This window comes from Orycteropus afer, unplaced genomic scaffold (assembly GCF_000298275.1).
Source record: "Orycteropus afer afer isolate SDZICR_OR568_19922 unplaced genomic scaffold, OryAfe1.0 scaffold00065, whole genome shotgun sequence".
Lineage (NCBI taxonomy): Eukaryota > Metazoa > Chordata > Mammalia > Tubulidentata > Orycteropodidae > Orycteropus > Orycteropus afer.
The window spans coordinates 476,138-483,458 of NW_006921652.1; the positions used below are offsets into that span (position 1 = coordinate 476,138).

The 7,321-nt window shown below is 41.0% G+C and overlaps 1 pseudogene; it reads left to right on the forward strand.

Annotated features, from left to right (window-relative positions):
- The first annotated feature begins 278 nt into the window (after positions 1–278).
- LOC103196350 lies at positions 279–1,400 on the forward strand (annotated as a pseudogene).
- Positions 1,401–7,321: the final 5,921 nt, after the last annotated feature.

Here is a 7,321-nt window from a genome sequence, read left to right on the forward strand (position 1 = left end):
AATAATATTTTAAATTTATATAAAAGTATTTTAATAATATTTCTCTACGTGAAAGTAGAGAGAACACTCATGTCCCCGTTACCCAGGTTTAACAATCATCAATCAACTCATGATGACCAAAATTGTTCATCGATACCCTCACCTCTTTCCTCCCCACAACAATATTATTCACAAGCAAATACAAGAATTTCTGTAGAGATACATTGGTTAGCTTACTCCTTTCTCTCTGTGTACGCCACCAAGGAAGCATCGTTAAGGTCTTTTTTCCCACTGGCATCATGTCTAAGTCAGAGTCTCTTAAAGAGCCCTAACAGATGTGGAAACTTTTCATTGGAGGGTTGAGCATTGAAACAACATATGAGAGTCTAAGGAGCCATTTTGAGCAATGGAGGATGCTCATGGACTGTGTGGTAATGAAAGATCCAAACAGCAAATACTCCAGAGCTTTTGGGGTTTGTCACTTACTCTACAGTGGAGGAGGTGGATGCAGTCATGAATGCAAGGCCATACAAGGTGGATGGAAGAGTTGTGGAACTAAAGAGGGCTGGCTGTCTCACAAGAAGACTCTCAAAGACCAGGTGCCCATTTAACTGTGAAAAGTATCTTTTTTGGTGGCATTAAAGAATACAATGAAGAACATCACCAAAGAGATTATTTTGGGAATAAAATAATTGGGAATAAAGAGATTATTATGGGAACCAGAAAGCTGGTGGTTCAAACCCACCAGCCACTCCTCGGAAGGAAGATTGGCCAATCCCCTTTTGTAGAGACACTGCCTCAGAAACCCAAGGAGGGGTTGCTATGAGTCAAATCAAATCCACGGCAGTGAGTTTGGTTTTTGGATGGGAAACGTGAAGTTACTGAAATTATAACTGACCAAGAAGAGGGGCTTTGCTTTTGTAACTTTTGATGACCATAACTCAGTAAATTAGATTATCATTCAGAAACCCATACTATGAATGGTCACAACTGTGCAGTGAGGAAAGCCCTTTCAAAGCCAGGATAAGCCAGCCAGAGAAGTTGAAGTGGTTCTGGGAACTTTGGTGGTGGCCTTGGAGGTGGTTTTGGTGGGAATGAAAACTTTGGTCATGGAGGAGACTTCAGTGGGCAAGGTGGCTTTGGTGGCAGCTATGGTGGTGGTGGATATGGAGGCAATGGAGATGATTATAATGAATTTGGTGATAATGGAAGCAATTTTGGAGGTGGTGGAAGCTATAGTAGTTTTGGCAATTACAACAATCAGTCTTCAAATTTTGGACCCATGAGGGGAGGAAATTTTGGAGGCAGAAGCTCTAACCCTTATGGTGGTGTAGGTCAATACTTTGCCAAACCATGAAACCAAGTTGGGCTATGGCAGTTCAAGCAGTAGCAATAGATATGGCAATGGCAAAAGGTTTTAATGACTGCCAGGAAACAAAGCAGGAAAGGAGAGCCAGAGAAGTACAGGAAAGCTACAGGTACTACAACAGATTTGTGAGCTCAGCCAAGCACAGTGGTGGCAGGGGCCTTGTTGCTACAGAGAAGACATGTTTTAGACAATACTTGTGTATCATCAAAAAACTAGAGGATTGTGACTAATTGTGTAGCAGGCTGTTTTAGTTTCTGTTCTGTGGAAAATGGAAAGCATTCCAACAAAGAGTTTTAATGTAGTTTTTTTCTTTCTTTCTTTCTTTTTGTTTTGCACCCATGTTGATTGCTAAATACAACTATCTGATCATAATACGGAATAAATGTCTTTTTTCAAATGTTCTGTGTAAGATTAGTCTACTCTGAAGCCATCTTGATAAACTACCCCAACAGCGTGAAGTTTAGAATTTCTTCAGGGTGATGCCAGGTTCCAATCAAAATTTATTTACAACTTTAGAAGACTGATTAGCGGCAGAGAAGCCACTGTCTTCAAAAATCTTGTTGTAGTTGAACTGACAGTTACCGTGTTGTGACTTAGAGTTCATCACTAAAAGGATCACCAAAGCAAAGTTATAGAGTTTATTTGATTCTAAAAATGATCAGTGGCACATCTTATGTAATATATCTAAACTGAAAAATGATACCAGATAAAATTATAGATGGGATTGAAATGTATGTATCAACTATTATCATGTAAAATCAATTATTTACTGTCTTGAAAAAAAATTCTATCATTTCATCTATAAATACTTCAGGATATATCTCTAAAAGACAAGGACTTGTTATAAAAACATAACCAAAATACCATTGTCACTCTTTGAAAAAGTGAATGTAATTCCATTATATTTACCAAATATTCAGTCTCATGCTGTCATTTTTATTCACTGGAGTTCCTCTCTCCTGACACTAGTTGAAAATTCCACTTGGCCCACGATGCCCCTGCTCACTCTTCAGTAACAGATGGTCTGTCTGATGCTTGCATTTCCTATAGTCAGTTTAAGCAGCAAATCCAGTCTCAGTTCAGAAATCAAAATTTCCTGTTTCTTATAGTAATCAAAACTCAGAACCTAGCCTGTGCATATATCTGACCCCACTGAAGTGAAAAGGAGGACTGAGATCTCTTCTCTCTTCCTTGCCCACCTCCTTCCCTACTGCTGCCAGTAGTTTCTCTCCCTGACAGGGTTGGGGTCTGCGGGATTGGTGAATGTGCCCCTTCCTCACCATTTTGACCAGGAGGATGTGTTGCCTTTCTGGAGTCTTGTGAGTCTGTTCTCAGCTCCCAGGTCTCTAGGGTCTTCCTCCCACCTTTATGTTCTAGGTGGTCATTCTTACTAGACAGAACTAAAGACAAGCCACAAACCCTGGGAGTGTAGGCCAATTCTAATGCAGTGGCACACTTTTGGATCCACCACCAAAGCAGCACCCTGTCACCTCTCTCAGCAGATTCCACCGGACAGGAATCAAACTCTCTCCCATGATATGTTTAACATTTATCGGGCCTGAACTCTGTCTCTCTCAAGTGAAAGGAGCATAATTTAACCTATCTATGTGGTTGCAGCTCTGGTAGTGTAGTGCCTAAGGCACTTGACTGCTAACCAGAAGGCTGGCGGCTCAGACCCACCAGCCACTCCTCAGAAGGAAGATGAGGCAATCTACTTCTGTAATGATACTGCCTCGGAAACCCAAGGAGGAGTAGCTATGAGTCAGGTCCGACTCGACAGCATATAACAACAACAACAACATATGGTTACAAGGAACGTCTGGTGGCATAGTGCCTAAAGCATTGCTAGCCAGAAGGCTGGCAGTTCAAACCTACTAGCCATTCCTCAGAAGGAAAATTGGGCAATCTACTTCTGTAGTGATACTGCCTCAGAAACCCAAGGAGAGGTTGCTATTGACTCAACAGCAGTGACTTTGGTTTTTTTTGTTTTGTTTGTTTGGAGTACCCATCATGCTTGGGAATAAGAAGGTAGCATTCCAGCTCTTCTCCCTCAGGGGTTGGGCACTATCTCCTTTCCAAGGCTTGATTTGACTGAGGCATCTGAGAATTGCAGAACGGGTTATTTTTCTTTGTAAATTTTTCCTTTGTAAATTCTGCATAGGAGGAAGGGAAGGCTGTCTTAAAGTACTTTGGTATATTGACATCTATTTATATATCTACTTGTTTCGTTGTTTGTTCAGTGGCATTCTGGTGGTGCAGTGGTTAAGCATTTGGCTGCTAACCGAAAGGTTAGCAGTTCAAACCCGCCAGCTGCTCCATAGGAGAACAATGTGGCAGTCTGCTTCTGTAAAGATTATAGCCTTGGAAACCCTACAGGGCAGTTGTATTCTGTCCTATAGGATCACTATCAGTTTGAGTAGACTCAATGGCAATGGGTTTTAATAAGTTTTCAGTTGAAGTCAAGACAGAAAAGCCCCATGGACATCTATTAGCATGTCTCTCCCCCCTTCTAGACTAAGCAATCTGTTAATAAGATCCATGTTATTCATCTTTGTATCCCAGCAGTAAATAGATGCTTAATACTTTTTAATGCCTTTTTGCTCATACTTAGCCCAAAGTGATCATACCTTTTGTTAAACCTCTGTTCAATCATTTCATTTCCATTTACTGCTTTATATTAGCTGTTTTTTCTCTCAGTATTCACTTTTCAAGTTACAGGCTGTCCCCAGGTTATAAAGGTCTGACTTACGTACAACCTGTAGTTATGGACCAACTCTCTAAAACCTATAATAGGTAGTCCCTGGATTACAAATCAGGAGCTCTGGTGGTGTAGTGCCTAAGGCATTTGACTGCTAACCAAAAAGTTGGCATTTCAAACCCACCAGCCACTCCTCAGAAGGAAAGTTGGGCAATCTACTTCCATAGTGACACTGCCTCGCAAACCCAAGGTGGGGTCACTAAAAGTTGGATCCGACTCAATGGCAGTGAGTTTGGTTTTTTTGGTGGATTACAAATGAGTTCCATTCTTCAATCTGCCTTTAAGTCGAATTTGTATATAAATCGGGACAGTTAGGTACATACGATTAGACTTCAGCTAGTCAAATTTTGTCTGAGTATATCATATATAGTGTACCTTTCCATGCATAAAAAATATTAAAGAAACACTCGAGATACACTAAAACACCTTCAACATAATAATACCATAATAATAATAATGTTTGATGTGCATTGCAAAGTAGTGGCCAAATGTTATCGTGAAACATTGTATGTAGATGGAATAGACAGTGAAGACTCTGCAGTCCTGGGCAGCTGGTGACTGGCTCTGCTGTCCTTGTGCCCTCCTTTGGCTGTGGATGAGATCTTATTCCTATCCCACAGGAACTCTCCCTACTCGCTGTCCCTGGAAAACTGACACTCGGCTAGGGCTGCACAACACAGGCCAGGGACACAGCCAAGGTAAGGCTGGGGGCAGTGTGGTATGGGTTGGGGTCCAGGGTCATCGTACCATACTCAGCTACAGACAATGCCAAAGCAGTGCCCAAACAAGCAATGCAAGGTGAAGCCAGGCCTATGCCTATAGCTTCCCGCCAATCTTGGGGCCCTGCCAGCCCCAGATAGAGACCAGGCTGGCTCTCAGGGCCATGGTGAAGGCACCTGCACACCCTGTGTGCTGCTATTGCCTCCTGGGCTTGGTTTGAGGTGGGCACCGTGGGGTTGAGGGCTGGGTGGGTGCAGGGAGGCCTCACCAGCTTCTGTGGGACAAGTTGGGGATAAGATGTGATGCCACAAGGCCCTAAGTGCACCATCTCTGGGTTAGCACTCAAGGAAAAACATATGGGGATTGGTTTGTAACTACAGGTTGTATGTAAGTCTAATGTTTGTAACCCAGGAACTGCCTATACATTAGAAATTTGAGGTACATACAATGGTTTGTAATAACAGGCACTACTTTGTGACATGTCTCAGGACATTATTATTATTATTACTGTGTCACGTTAAAGTTGTTTTAGTGTATCTAGAAGTGTTTCTTTTGGGAGCTCTGGTAGCGTAGTGCCTAAGGCACTTGACTGCTAACCAGAAGGCCGGCGGTTCAAACCCACCAGCCACTCCTCGGAAGGAAGACGGGCAATCTACTTCCGTAATGATACTACCTTGGAAACCCAAGGAGGGGTCGCTATGAGTTGGGTCCAACTCGACGGCATATAACAACAACAACAACTAGCAAAAGTTCAAAAATTTCCCAGGAGGCGTAGTCAGAGACATGAATGTTTATTCAGAAGAGAAACAAAAAGAATAGGAAGAGAAAGGATTAAAAAGAGAAAGAAAATGGGCTTACAAACATGGCTAGCAATTCAGCGTCAGCAGTGGCAGGCTAAAGTGGATCCATGATGACCACTAACCCCCTCCCACTTTACAAAGATATTTATATCTGAGTTTGAAGAATTGGGGATGGGGGCTACGTGACTGAGAACCTGTGTTTCTTTAATGCTTTTTCATGCATAGAAATGTGCACTATATACTATATACTAAGACAAATATTTGACTAACTAACATTAGATGTGAACTGAACCTAACTGTTCCATGTTATGTACAAATTCAATTTAAGGACACACTTAGGCATGGAACTCATTCATAATTTCGGGACTGTCTGTATTGTATAAGAGAAAGGGAAGAAACGAAGTAGAAAGGATACGATGAACATTTTCTACTCAATGACTACTGGATTTTTATCCATTTTAAACTATGAGATTTATTTCGAAAAAGAAAGAGTGGCATTTAACTTGTCCATGAATTTGGTGAAGGTGCCAAAAAAAAGAGGCCACTTTCTAGAATAGATTAAGTGGCAGAATTACAATAGATAAGAATGGTGCTATTTGTGTAGTTCTTCCTAGGAACATAATGATAACTCTGCTTTTGGTAATAAAGGAATCAACCAAGAAGGGTTAAAAGAAATCTACTATATTATTGAAGTAATTTTTTTCTTACTGGCCCAAGGGACTAATAACATTTAGGAAGAACCTGGTTTGCTATTGAATGTAGAGCATGGCGAGTAATTTTTAATGAAAGTGGATATCAAAGGTATAACTTCATGTCCCATGGGACATTTGTTCAAATTCTGCCAATTCAAATTAAGATTATTCTCATTTTGACTTCAGTCAACCCCAATTCTCAACTAGTGAGTAGTGTCATTTCACTTTAAGGAAGTGTTAAGAGAAATCAGTGAAACAGCTGAATTGACATGGGTTCCAAGAATTGCAACATGCAGAATAAAAAGAACAATGAAATCATTCAGGGAAGAGGCCATTCACAGACAGCTTAGGACTGCTGTAGTAAGAGAAAAAAACAAACTGGAATGAAAGAAAAGTGTAGCTTAGGGTTCTGGATTTAAAAGAGTTTAATTTATAGCCAATTAAAGTTCACATTATAGATTCTCTGCTCAATAAATATAACCAAAGTGTGACTATTTGTTCATTTCTTTCATTCCACAAATATTGCTTGCATGCCTACTATTGGCCAGGCACATTCTAGGTGCTTGGTTTATGACAGCAAGCAAAACATGAGAATCCTTATGCTCATGGAACTGACATGTGAGTGGGGGAGTTAGACAATAAACATAATGTGTATGTAAATTAAGTAGTGTGTTAGGTGAGAAGTGCTGTGGGGAAATAAGAGCAAGGTAAGATGGATCACACAAGCAGGTATGTGGACGAGCAGGTTGCAATTTTAAGGGCAGGCTTTGTTGAGAGGTCACCTGTTGCCATCAAATTAATTCCAACTCAAAGCGACCCTATAGGACAGAGTAGAATTGCACCATAGGATTTCCAAGGCTGTAATCTTTATGGAAGAAGACTGCCATATCTTTCTTCCTCAGAGTGGCTGGTCAGTTCAAATTGCTAACTTTTCAGTTACCAGTCAAGCACTTAACCACTGGGCCACCAGGACTTTTGTTGAGAGGTAACTTTAAGCAAAGAC